The sequence below is a fragment of the Cupressus sempervirens genome, chromosome 9 (assembly GCF_028749045.1).
Source record: "Cupressus sempervirens isolate cs-2001-9-10 chromosome 9, ASM2874904v1, whole genome shotgun sequence".
In the NCBI taxonomy this organism is placed as follows: domain Eukaryota; kingdom Viridiplantae; phylum Streptophyta; class Pinopsida; order Cupressales; family Cupressaceae; genus Cupressus; species Cupressus sempervirens.
The window spans coordinates 238,969,454-238,984,659 of NC_143126.1; the positions used below are offsets into that span (position 1 = coordinate 238,969,454).

Sequence of the window (15,206 nt, forward strand, 5' to 3'; positions counted from 1 at the left end):
TGCTAAATAAGCACAATCCATGTGCTCCCCTTTGAGTGCATCCTAGCCCTCCTTAAGCTTTCATCTCTCCTTGCATCTTAGCCCTCCATCCCTCAAGCCCTTAGCCTATAAATTGAATGCCTTCCCAAGACATTTCAATCACAATCTTGGAGCTAAAGTTATAATGCTAGTTTGAGAAACAAAGCCTTTAAACCATACCCTTATAATGCCAAATTGAGAGCTCAAAAAGCTACCAATTTGCCATTTCCATCTCCATTGAAGCTAGTTTGAGAACCTTGAGCATACATCCCACATCCACATAATAGACTCACCTCTAAATCAAGTGACCATTCTCATTGGGAGAGCCATTCCATGGCTCATATTCTCATTTGAGGGTTTTCACTTTGTCTCTCATATATGTTATGATTTTTATGTTAGTTAATGCTTTGTTCTCTTGATAGATTAGTATTACTTGCTAACATATTTCTCATATACACTAGTACTACTCCATCTTGAGCGCGCTTAACTATGGAGTTTCCTCCATGGTTAAAACCAAACCTTGCAACCCCATTTGAAAAACCTTCACCAAGTGTTGTGCCTTATGAAACATTCATTAGAAAGCCCCTTATGCTCATCAATTGATAAGTAGGAGATAATTTCCATAGCAAGTCAAATTGTGATATTGCTATTAGGATTTAATTGTGTGATTTTTGAGTCAAACCCATTGACCCATGTTTCATGAGTAGTGATTCAACATGAATCCATATCTCATAAGAATAAATGGAACACTTAGCACTCATTGGATCTAGGTGATGCTCACAAGGGTGAAGCACCGAGACTTTCCAAGAGGCCACCCATCCTAGTACTACTCCAGCCTGAGCATGCTTAACTACAGAATTTCCTCCATGGTTAAACCCAAAGCTTGCAATCCCATTTGCAAAACCTTCACCAAGTTTTTTACCTTATGAACCATTCATTAGAAATCCCCTTAAGCTCATTAATTGATAAGTAGGAGATAATTTCCACAAGAAGTCAAATTGTGATATCGCTATCAGGATTTAACTATGTGAATTTTGAGTCAAACTCATTGACCCATGTTTCATGAGTAGTTATTCAACATGAATCCATATCTCATGAGAATAAATGGAACACTTAGAACTCATTGGATCTAGCTGATGCTCACAGGGGTGAAGCACCAAGACTTCCCGGGAGGTCACCCATCCCAGTACTGCTCTAGCCTGAGCACGCTTAACTACAAAGTTTCCTCCATGGTTAAACCCAAAGCTTTCAACCCCATATGAAAAATCTTCACCAAGTGTCATGCCTTATGAACCATTCATTAGAAAACCCCTTAGGCTCATCAATTGATAAGTAGGAGATAATTTCCACAGCAAGTCAAATTGTGATATTGATATCAGGATTAAACTATGTGATTTTTGAGTCAAACTCATTGACCCATGTTTCATGAGTAGTGATTCAACATGAATCCATCTCTCATGAGAATAAATGGAACACTTAGCACTCATTGGGTCTAGGTGATGCTCATAGGGATGAAGCACCGAGACTTCCTAAGAGGCCACCCATCCCAGTACTACTCTAGCCTGAGCGCGCTTAACTATAGAGTTTCCTCCATGGTTAAACCCAAAGCTTGCAATCCCATTTGCAAAACCTTCACCAAGTGTTTTACCTTATGAACCATTCATTAGAAAGCCACTTAAGCTCATCAATTGATAAGTAGGAGATAATTTCCATAGCAAGTCAAATTGTGATATTGCTATCAGGATTTAACTGTGTGATTTTTGAGTCAAACTCATTGACCCATGTTTCATGAGTAGTGATTCAATATGAATCCATCTCTCATGAGAATAAATGGAACACTTAGCACTTATTGCATCTAGAGATGGATTCATGTTGAACCACTACTCATGAAACATGGGTCAATGAGTTTGACTCAAAAATCATGTAGTTAAATCCTGATAGCAATATCACAATTTGACTTGCTGTGGAAATTATCTCCTACTTACCAAAGAAATTTGTTATCCAAGATGGGAGATTGGCTGTCCATATGGAAACAAAACAATGCAAATTTCTTCTTTATTTTCAATGCATTGGCCAATGACTAAGCCATGAACAATCACAAGACAATTGCATCAAACCGGTTGTCAACCAAGAAGGCTATAGCTCCAAACATGCTTTCACCATATGGAGAAGTAAAATTAGCAGATTGTTTCAGATCAATTCAAGCTAACTCTTCTTCAGTTATGTCTCCAATATTTGTTATGGGGGACGATAAAACTAACATTTGTTGTTCCATAGTTGGTATTGTGTTGTATGTACTTAGTCTTGAGAAAATAGGTTCATAGTGCCTGACCAACGAAGTGATATCATGGAAAATAATTGATGTTTTAGGATGAGGCGCATGTTTGTTCAGATGTAGGTAGGGTTTTTTGCATGTTAGTGACCAAATGCATATGGTTATGTCAAGCCAAAGAGACAACCAATGGATACAGAATGTGTCACCCCTAAGACCTGATTCACCTAGTGAGTTGGTTTAAGTTATGAAAAGGCGTATTCTTTTCCAATATGTGGCTTGGTTAGTTACTTTATTCAAATTATAGAGCAGTGAAGGGTGGAGCTCATGCAAAAAAAAGGTTGATGCTATAGCAAAACCATGGTGGAGCGAGTGTAGGAAATAATCAACAAGTCCATTATGAAGTTTGGCACATGTATATTGAGAATGAAGCAACAGTTGTAGTGTATCAAATAAAAAATCACCAACATTGAAGTTAAATGAACTAATTTGAAAGCATTGTACATTGTCAAGAGCATCGTCAATTGATGTGTCTTGAGATCAGGTGCTTGATTTGTATTTGTCTAGTATCAATGGACTTGCTAATGCTTGGCCTGATGCAGTTGATCTAGCTAATATTGTGTTTGCCATTTGATGAATGAAGGAAAGATAGAGTAAGTGCATGTTCAAAACAAGGATGAGATATGGCAATCTTGCTATGCCAGTTGTCTGCAAAATAGCGGGGAAAACATGTTGTCAACTCTAATAGTGCAAAGGCAACATGCTTAGTTTTGCAGTAGAAATATTCATAGAAAGCCATGCTATGGGAAAGATTCTAATCCGTTCAAGCAAAGATATGTTTATTTGCAATCATACATGAAGAAGACAAACTCAGGAAGATGAAATTATTTGAAATTCATGCATTTCAAAAAGCTAAGTTTAGTGAATTCTATAAGATGTATGATATGTATCTTATATATGGACTATTCTTATATGGGAGGATGGAATGAACCATAGTGCTAGTCACTTTTAAACACTATAATCTTAATTTTAGTTTTCCAAAGATGCCTATAGATTGATGCTCGTTAACTAGAATGGAGACTATAATTGAAACTAGCATGACACATTGACACATTGAATATTGTTACCAACACTAACATATGTACAAATCTCAGGACCTAGAATACAAGGGAGCATATGGTAAACAATGAAGGGATAAAACTATATGACACTATTAAAGTTATTAACTTCTTTGTGCCTAGATATATCATTATTCATAGCATAATATTAAAATAGTATTCATATCCTTTTGTAAGGAAAGCAAATTATGATATTTACATCTTTAGTAACTACTCTTTGAACAAGTTTTATGCAAGCCTATCTTATGATGAAATTTGTAGCTTCTTTTAAGGTCAACTATATTTGCATCGAACATGTCCAAGTTGATAGATTATGGAAACTTGAGTTAAAAAGAGGTTCAAGCACAGACATGTAGTTGCAAAAGCTTTTTAGAATCTGGGATCCTTATCAGTCCATGGGCAAGAAGTGGGTAAAGATTGTGGAAGGAATGAAAGATTTTGGAAGGGATAAAACTATTTGAGACTACTAAAGTTATTAACCTCTTTGTGCCTAGATATATCAACATTGATAGCATAATATTAAAACAATATTCATATCTTGATGTAAGGAAAGAAAATTATGATCTTTACATCTTTAGTAACCACTCTCTAAATAGGTTTTATGCAAGCCTATCTTATGTTCAAATTTGTAGCTTCTTTTAAGTGAAACATATTTATATCGGATATGTCTAAGTTGATATATTCTGCAAACCTGAGATAAAAAGAGGTTCATGCAAAAATAGGTAGTTGAAAAGCCTTTTGAGAACCTAGGATCCTTATCAGTCTGTGGGCAAGAAGCCAATAAAGATTACAGAAGGAATGAAAGCTTTCAAAAGGGAGAAATGAGAAGGTATAGAAATATAGAGGGCTATAGGAGATGATCTTATATGTATATTTATTGGTTACAATTTTCGTCATTGGCCAGTAAGAGAAGACAAATTCAAGTATGATAATCTAGCTATATGAAGTGAAAAAATAGCTATGTGCCTAGTCATATAACTGGCTATGATTCTATTATAGCATGGAAAGGAAGTATGTGAGAAAACGGTATGCATACCGTATCCATATGGAAGAGTTTGAAGAATAGCTTTATGGTGAAATGACTTGACCAAAAAAAGGGACTCTTATTTGGCAAACATAATAGCTAGAACTTCTAACAAAGTAGAATTAGGAGAGCGGATTCTGAAAGTACTAGAAACAATGATTTTTGACCAAGAATTGAAATGAAGTGGGGAGGCAAACATTGAATAGGTGGTTAAAAATTATAGATACTACTATTGAGACATTGTGACCAGGCTTCAACCCTAGGATGAGAAGACTTGACATCTACCATTGAGAGAAGTAATTGTGTGTTCAAGTTTTCTTGAGTCCAACAAATGAGAAGGTATAGAAATATAGCAGGCTATAGAAGATTATCTTAAGTGTATATTTATTAAGTTACAATGTGTCTGAATGACAAGTAAGGGAAGACAAATTCTAGTATGATAATCCAACTATATAAAGGGGAAAAATAAATATGTGCCTGGTTGTATAATGCAAAGAATAGAAACTGGCTCTGATTCTAGATATAGTATGGAAAAGAAGTTTGTAGAAAGATGGTATGCATAACAAATCCATGTCCAAGAGGTTAAAGAATAGCTTTATGGTGAAATTACTTGACCAAGAAATTGGACTCTTATTTGGTAGACATAGTGCACCACACATCATTTAATCTTGACTTAGGAAGGCAAAATATGGAGTTATGATTCTAGATATAGCATGGAAAGTGGGTGCGTTGAAAAATGGTATGCATACCAAATTCATATGGAAGAAGTTGAAGAACAACTATATGGTGAAACTACTTGACTAGGAAATTGGACTCTTATTTGGCAGACATAGGAACTGCAACTTCTAACAAAGTGCAATGAGTAGGGCCTATTCCGAAAGCTCTACAAAGATTTTTTTTTGACAAAGAAATGGAATGTAGTAGGAAGGGAAACATTGAATAGGTGTTTAGAAATTATAGATAGTGTGGTTCAGATATTGTAACCAGATGTGAAACCTGGGAAGAGAAGACTTTACATCTAACATTGATAGCAGTAATTGTGTGTTCAAGTTTTTCTTGAGGGTATGTGCAGGATCATGGTGTACCAAACTATGGCCTTAAGTGGCAGTGAAAAACTAACAAATTAGGGTTATGTCAACTTGACACATAATTTTAAAGTGGTTCTAGACTTTATATCAAAAAGTTGTAAGAAAATAATCGTTAGGAAATTGAATCTAGTTTCTAAACTTCAAGGCCTTATCTAGAGAAAAAATTATTTTATTGGTCAAAAGTTTGGATTTTAATGCAGTACTACAAAAATTTTAGGGCAAAAATAAAAAGTAGGTGTATGTCTGACCACCTTAATCATAATCAAATGATAATATTTTTAAATATAATTTTACATATAAAAAGTAGACTCGTAGACTCGTGCCTGGATGTGACACATATTTTTGGGAATTTTAATTCCAAATAAATAATTAATTATGAATTTTCTACTATACCATTTTCAGAATTAAAAAACTCTCGTGTCTGACCACATTAACTAGTTCAAAAAAAATCAAAATTAATTTTTTCTATTTTTTTTCTTATACTAGTTGAAGCATAGAATGTGATGCATCTTTTGGATTTCAGAAATCTTATACGGTTTGAAAGTTATAGCTATTTTTCAACTAGTATGTCAATAAGTACTTTGTAGCTAACTCCATTAGAAAATAAGTAATAATTACTTACTGAACTCATAATTTGACAAACCTTACATTTATGAAAAGCTAAGAACATTCTTAAGAAACCCTTTTCATTACAACAAATTTTGGTTAAAGAAAAGTCGTCAGCTACATGGTTGAAGTAAAAAACACATAAGAACATGCCAAAAACACATTTTTGGGATGTTTTAAACATGACCATATAAGGTTGGTATTGAAAGATATAGTAGGAATTATAAAGGTATTAATTGTTTTCATTTAGTATTAGGATGGGTGGGAAAAAAGTTGGAATAGATTTTGAAATTCTTTGAGGCATTTCAGAACTACATATTTTTCAGATCGCCACTTTTTGGCACGCCATGATCCTGCATATACCCTTGAGTCCAAAAAATGAGAAGGTACAAAAATATAGCAAGCTATAGAATATTATCTTAAGTTTATATTTATTGGTTACAATTTGTCTGATCGAATGGTAAGGCAAGACAAATTCTAGGATGATAATCAAACTATATGAAGGGGGGAAACAGCTATGTCCCTGACTATATAACACAAAGAAAGTAAACTGGCTATGATTCTCGGTATATTATAGAAAGGAAGTATGTGTAAAATGGTATGCATACTAAATCCATATGCAAGAGGTTAAAGAATAGCTTTATGGTGAAACTTCTCGACTAGGAAATTGGACACTTATTGTCAGACATAGTGCATGACACATCATTTAAGCTTGACTTAGAGAGGTAAAATATGGTATTAGAAGCATACAAATTCAAGGATTTTGATTCAACCTATAGGAATGCACTCGATCGTAAGGACTGAAGAGAGAAAAATCAAAAGCTTCTTTAGCTCTCTTGATATTCTATCATGTTCATATTTACCTTGGGACAAACATTCAAATTCAAGATAAAGCAGTGGCTATTGTAGGGAAAATGACAAGTCCATGCTAGTTCTAGTTAATAAATATAGTATTAAATAACTAGAATATACTATTAAAATTAATATTGTTGTACTATATAAATAATAGATGAATTAGATTTTTAACACATAATTTATTTTTTACAATTGACACTAACCATTTTAGAAAGGAAATTTAAGTCTTAGATCCATAGATAATCATTAGTCTATGAAATGATTTCTGGAAGATTAGTCTTCACTATATAAATCACACATTAGGATTGGATTAAAACACCCTCCTATTCCTTGTTTTATATGTAGAATTTAGAAACAAGATAAATTGTATTAAGCATCTACTCTATTTAATTTGTAAAGGTATCTATCAAAGACATTCATTAGTCTTTTACAATTGACACTAACCATTTTAGAAAGGAAATTGAAGTCTTAGATCCACATATAATCATTAGTCTATGAAATAATTTTTGCAAGATTAGTCTATAGTACAAAAATCAAACATTAGGATTGGATTAAGACTCCCTCCTACTTCTTGTTTTATATGTAGAAGTTAGAAAGAAGATAAATTGTATTAAGCATATACTCTATTTAATTTGTAAAGGTATCTATCAAAGAGATTCATTAGTCTACATGAGAAATGAATATATGTAAACATATCACACAACGAAACTTAATACATATCCATGGATAAGAAGAAGCAATGACAATGAATTTACCTTTGTAGATGTCAAGTTGAGATCCCAAGTGATGTAGGAGTAACCAGTATCAAGTGGAAGTAGAAGCTAAGAATTTTATATTACACAAGAGTGTCAGATTCAATAACAAATAATGGATAAAATATTATAAAAAGTAAACAAGTAGTTATTATAGTCTCTTACTTATAGATATATGCCTGGTCATACAAATAAGAAAGAAATACAAAATATGAATATATGCTAGTTGGTTTTACTATGAACAAGCAAACTAGACAAATATGAATATCAGACCTATTTGAATTTTTCTCCTCATTATATGTCATAGAAGAGGCCTTAGTTCAAGGAATATGATGAATGGGAGAATAATTGTTTATATTTGCAAGTTAGCTATTCCAAATTATGGCCAGTGTATAAAAAGGACAATGGAATACTCAACACAGGAGACATTTTTTTGTAAACAAAATTTACTCTTCTTATGTTTTTTTTGTGATTCTAATATCTAATAAAAGGAATTAATAAAGGTGCACGTAATTGTAAGGTTTAGGAGTGTAATTTTTACAAAGTAAATGAAGTTCTCATGGGAGTCTATCATGTTTATAATATAATTGCATGGAACTCATTGCAGCACGCTAAGATGTAATGGATGTAATTGCTAGAGCATTGTGCCTTATTTCTTTGTCTACCACCACCATACATGTCTATGATTAAGATGCTTAACATATGACAAACTACATTTCCACTTAATTGAATGTAAGGAAACCTGCAAATTTTAAATTTGCCCCACCTAAAAACCGATGTAGTGCAATGGTTATTGTTTTCTGAAAAAACCACTTGTTTAATATTTTCCAATATATAAAAGGCACATGCAGAGCATAGACTAAATTGTAGACACAAGTAATGACTCCGAAGAGAAATTAATCATTGAAACAAACTGATAATTGAATAATAGCAGGAAGACATAAAAATTTATGAACATTTTACAAGTCCTAACCATCACAAGATATGACCTTGAATTCAAAAACATAACAACAATATAAAGGAACTTGATGGTGACATTTTATGGTGTTGTACTTGTATGTTCCGCATCAAAAACTGTATCTAATGCCTTAACAATGCTATACATTCCAAATTTTGATGAGTTGGCCACTAGAAAAGAGGTGTTCTATCTCCAATTGTCATGCCCATGCTGTTGAAACTATTTTTTGGTAATAGATGCTTGTAATCAGATTTATAATTGCAGGAATAATATATGTAGGATTTGGAACTGATAAACATTGAAACATTTGTTTGAACCCTCTACTAGAATTTTGTAAGCTTGACAAACTAAGCTCAAACATTGCCACTATATCTAACCAATGGGAGTTTTAGTTCCTAATGATGAAATAAGACTGAAACCCTTGCTTGTGCATTCTCAAAGTAGGAATATTTGCAAGAATGGATCCTATTTTTGTTGGGCCCTTTTAATAGCTTTTAAGTCAGTTGACTTCCTCAAAAAGTAATGTTTTGAGATCTTTTATGGACCCTTTACAATTCAACTATTTGATTGTGGTAATGTGTAATGGCCATAGATCTATTTTTCCATTGATAAGAATTCAAATCAATTTGGAGAGAAACTAAATAGGTATATATCATATATAGAGTCAGACCTCTTAGAATCCAGATTAGTAAACATGCAAAGCTCTTTTAGAAAACATATTATTTGGATTCCCTAAGCTATTTGGTCAAGCACCTATTGAGGAAAGAAAACTTCAACACAAGTACATACACATTTTGTTGATGGGTGCAAATACATTTATAGTTTATTTATTCTTGTAGATGGGTATACACATCTATAGTCTAATTGTTCTTGTGGGTATGAAGTTCTATTTCTAAATATTTGGATATTGAGTCCACTTGATGGAAAAGGATTGACACAAAAAACATTTTTATCCTCAAGTCTTGTTTTTGGTGATGCACATCTGTTTTGTACCTCCAACTCTATTTTTCAGTAAAAATTATTTTTCTATATCGCGTGGTTTATATATGTCAGGCTAACAAAATAAATGTATGCTATAATGTATTTTAATTGTTGTATTATATTGTGTAAACTTAAGCTAACAATATTTCAGCTTCTAAATACATTTTATTCTTCTTTTTTTTGTCCAAATTGTTTTGGTTACCTGTATCATACTTTTATTTTATAAATAGAATCAAATTAAACATAACTATTTAGAATGATAGTTTGACATATTACTAATAAATAATAAGTAATGTAAAACATATTTTTCTCAAACTTGTATTTCATTTCTATTTTTCAAATATTTAATAATAGATACCATTATTGACAACTTGGAGAAACATCAAACTATCCATTTAATGGACACGTAGACTAACATTTAATATTCATCAAACTATAGTGGACAGTCATACATAGGAAACTTAAAGAAAGGAAAAATAACAACACACATAATACTTCGAATTTGATTTAGTCACAATAAGATCTCTTCATGTTGTGTAGTTGAAATATTAAGTAGAAATTTTAAAGTAACATTGAAAATTAGAAAGGCATAAACTATATAATATTCATATTTCAAAGTGATAATCTATGGCTACTTCAATTGCTATAGTAATTTTGTATAGTTGGAACTAGTAACTAAACAAAGTAGATGATCTTTAGCCAATTGAATAAGTTGAATGACTCCAATAGATGCAACAAGAAATCAATCAAAAAATGTGGGAAACACCAGCTGGAAGTTTTCAACCATAGTGAAGAGACACATCATAAATGACAAAATAGTAGCATGTTATTTAGTTTATTTCTACACATTCTTTGTGCAATATTCGTTGTTGGAGTTTTGTTTCTGGTCTTGCAATTTAGGTAAATCACTTAGCTAGCATTGCCCAGAATTTAGGACTAAATGACATTCTGTAAGCAATAGTAGTGCTTTGAGAAGATGCAATTATGAACATTCAAACTAAAACAAGAGGAAAAACATCAACTTCATATATATGACACAAAAGGATTTAGGACACTAGAACATGCTATTATTTGGTTTCAAATTTTAAAATTCATCATAACCTCAAACAGCTTCCAATACTTTAACCTACAAAATGAGACCTGAGAAATATCCAAGCATTAGAAAAAGCAAGTTTGAGATATGTTGAACAGATTTTGTGATGTTTGAATATCTAGGCAAGAAATTAAATCCTTAAAATTTTGGGAATGGTTCCAGTAATTGCATCTTTAAATACTAGAATATGGAAGTAAAATGAAAATAAAATGCGATTATATGATTTTCTAGAAATGGAGTACATAAAATAGATCTCAATGGGATCAAAATTCAAAATCGGAGCAATCTTCAAACCCTCTAAAAACCCCATGGATTGCATAAATCTACTTGTTCTTACCCATTAAAACCCACTAAAACTCATGACTAATGTAACTGAAAAGCTATAATGATTTCTGAATGTTTGAATGAACTCAGAGTCTATAAGATTTCACATTGAATTATTTCATTTGCACACATTTTTTATGAACCAAAGACTCCCAACTCTACACATTACAAAGGGAAACCCTCCTATGATATAATTTATAGAACCCTATCCTACACTAATAGAGCTTACCACCACAATGACCTAGGGTCGAGTCCATAATGGCACACCTAACAATACAATTGGAGTGATTTTGATGGTTGCAATGGGATACTATCTGCATATGTTTTTGATGCTTTAATGAATAACGGATTTAGGAGGAATTCACTGGAATACATTTTAACTGTATGAGACCGAACAATACACAACTTGGCAATACATCTATTCAAACAATATTCAAGATTAAAATACTGAAACAATTTTTTACTGGGAATAGTAACCCTACAAACATTATGCAGACATATATCTATGTCCTTGAACGTAAAGAGAGGGACATATAAGCTAGTTTCAAGCTCAACGCACAAAATCAAAATCAAAAACTACAAACAATATGATAAATTTGGGATCTCTCAGTAAACTCCAAATACTTGTAATGACTTAGCCAATATTAGGATTTTAAAAGAATGAGAGCGTTACCTCAAGTATTTTGTTTAACCCCTTCAACTGTTGCTACAACTCTTGAAACCCTAGAGTACATGTCTGTCCAACCCCTTTGTAAAGGTTGTAGACATAAATAACAAAACCTAGAAAAGCTATTTTCTAACTCTAACTACAGAAGAAGTAGAATGCCTTTGTTTAAACACTAAGAACAAAGAAAGGGTAAATGACTTTAAACATGTACCTTGAGGATAACAAAGGCAAATCGGCCCTCGAAATGGCCAACCACGTGAGAGGTAGGATAAGGTCTCTGATCCCTAAAATTTTTGAAGGCTTCAATGACTAGGAAGACGTTGTTCAAAGATTTTCATAGCCCATATTGTTGCCTTAAGGTTGTCAGATTCTCCAAACCCTCAACAAAAATGCACAATGCAAATGCCTTCGAAAGCTGCACGATCTCTTCTACAAACTACAAACACAAACAAAATCTAGTTGCATGCATCTTACTTTTAACACTGCATCGACCCAGAGGAATGGTTTTAATGTGCCATTGAATGACAATAATGAGAATAAGCATATGAAAGATTTCACCATCCCATTTGGTAGCTGCCTCCTCCTCAGACATGACATTGACAATAAATATGACAGTTGTTTTCATTTCCACGAGTACTCACTCTGCCTTTTTTATTTATTGCTATTTCAAAAAAAATAATGAATAAAACCACTAGAAAAATAAAACAGCCCAATAGGAAAATGAGGAAATTCAAATAAATTGAAAAATTAGACATATCTAACTGCTATGCACCATACCATTTTTATTTTTTTGCCTATCATCCAAAAAATATGGAAGGAGGATTAATTGTTTTAGTTCATTTGAAAATAATAGTCTCTACCTTTTTAAAAGCCAGAAACTAATAAAAGTGATCGAACATATTGTGGGTCAATCATGTCTCCCCGTTTGAGTCACACGTCACATTGAAACCTAAAGAGCACAATTCTATTTATCTCTTTTGAGTCCATTAACGTATGATCAAAAGAGAAGTGGCATCCATCTCAGGCAGCTCTATGAAGTTTCCTTCAAATATATTCTTAGACAAAACCTTGACCAGTTCACAACACTCAAAAAGGTTAGACATCTTCACGTTGATAGTAGGGATAACCTCAAAAAAGGATATTAATGGAAATCTAGAAGTTCTTTGCCATTGTAACTACAAATCGAGTGAAACTGAGAGATTTTCTTATCGTTATTTGAAATTGCTAAAACATTGTGCATCCAATCATGTTCCACACAACGCTTGCTTTGTTTCCTGGTGCAGGAGCACCTCAAATATTCAAGCCACAGTTGAAGATTATAAAGATTGCAAAGATCCTCAAAACAAATTAGAAGGAAGGAATGTATAAACAAGGTCATCAAATCAATTGTGCAGTCTTGGAACCTATAATTATGCTAAAATAATATTAGGTCTTCAAGATAGGTTTAGGTATAGAAAAGAGTTTAATGTTTAATAAAACCATTGTATGGCTTTTCAAGTTCAAACATTAAATAAAAAAAGGTAACGGCTGGTTTAGAGGGAAGTTTAGTTTGTAATAATTTTAAAATACCCAACTCAATGATGATAGTTGGTTAGAGTCAGTTATTATAGGGTGTCTTATAAATTGGAAAGAGTCTCTGATGTAAAAAAAGAGAGGAGAGAATATATTGAAAGAGTGGTATGTATGGACTAGTGAACAACAATATTAAAACTTAGATATTTTGCAACTCAAATTCCATATTGTGATCTGCAAACCGATTGGTTGGCTCTACAAATGCATTAATAAAGTTTCCTTCATCATTCCAAGTAATTTGTTGATAAGTTTCATGTTATTATAGGTTTGTTGTTACACCTGTTGCAGAACCTATAGATTTCTTTTAATTATTTATTTGTTGCAGTAGGTTTTGAAGGAAATGAAAATCTTTCCATGAGGATGAAGGCTTGATACTGATGGAAAGAGTTATTCTAACATGTATGATATATTACTAACCAAGCACATGCAGAATTAAACAAGATAGAGATTCTAACCAAACAAGGGGTTTATTTTCTGATGGGAGACATTAAACAATGTAAATGTCAAGGTGAATTCATTGCTAGTTGGGATTGGAAGTGTGTGTAATCAAGTGATTGAGAAAGCCCTAGTTCAAGAGTAAGAAATGCTAGGAAGACTCTGCCATATGATTCCCTTGTAAATTGTGTCATTTATTATTTTATTTTCATCATTGTGAACTCTCTCCACATCATTTCCATAAATTATCAACTATTTCCTATTGCTTCCCCACTGTGCTTCTCTATCACATGACAAAGTAATTTTGATTAATCTCAGAAATGGAGATTGGAGGGACAGTAGTAATGCTTTGAGCAACTGGAACGAGTCTCACCAAACTCCATGCACTTGGAAAGGAATTACCTATGATGAGTTTGACAGAGTTACCACTGTTGATCTTACTGGTCACTCCATTTCTGGCAACTTCACTTCTACCATTTGCTGCCTTCCCAATCTCACAGAATTGATTCTTCAGGGCAATGCTTTCACTATTCTTTCCCCAGATGTCCTCTTCAATTGAAAGCATTTGCAAAAGCTTGATTTTTCAAGCAATGGCTTCACTAGAAAGCTGCCAACTCATATCTCCAAATTGAGTGAGTTGAGAGTTTTGAATTTTTCATATAATGCTTTCAGCAGCTCCATTCCACCAACCTTCAGGCTCCTGCCAAAGATAGAAGCTCTCTTGTTGCACAAAAATAGTCTGACAGGGGCATTCCCTAATTTTGTAGGGCATTTTGTGTCTCTAAGAAACTTCACGATTGGGGGTAATCCTCTACATCCCAGTGTTATACCGAGAGAGCTTGGCAATTTGAAGTAGTTGCAGGTGTTAAGGCTAGATAACTATAGCCTTGTTGGAGAAATCCCTTCTTTCCTGAGTAATTTAAGTCGGCTAGTGTTCTTGGATCTATCATAGAATGATCTTTCTGGCGATATTCCTGCCAGTTTGATGTCTCTGTAAAATTTGATGGAGCTCTCTCATTTTAGAAATAACTTTTCTGGATGAATTTCAGAGAACATTGATCAGCTCACAAGGTTATCCTTTTTGGACTTGGGGCACAAATCAGTTCGAAGGTACAGTTCCCAACACAGTTGGTAATCTCACATAGGTGATTCTTCTTCAATTGCAAAAAAATTCACTAGAAAGATACCTTTTCAGATTGGTGAGCTCCGGCACTTGAGTTACTTGATGCTCTACAACAACCGTTTTAGTGGCTGGTTACCCCAGGGTATGGGTTCCAATCCCAACGTCGTGGTCTCTGATGTGTCGAATAGTGGGTTAGAAGGCCCTCTTCCCAAAAATCTATGCAAGGGAGGAATGTTGTATGCCTTTGTAGCCTCTTCCAACAATTTCTGTTGAGAAACATGTGTCTCAACCTTGCAATCCTTTCTTGGAAAATTCCAAAT

At 33.3% G+C, this 15,206-nt stretch overlaps 1 pseudogene; it reads right to left on the reverse strand.

Annotated features, from left to right (window-relative positions):
* The window catches only part of LOC149538375 (transport inhibitor response 1-like protein), a 41,514-nt pseudogene extending 27,186 nt beyond the window's left edge, over nucleotides 1-14,328 (reverse strand).
* Nucleotides 14,329-15,206: the final 878 nt, after the last annotated feature.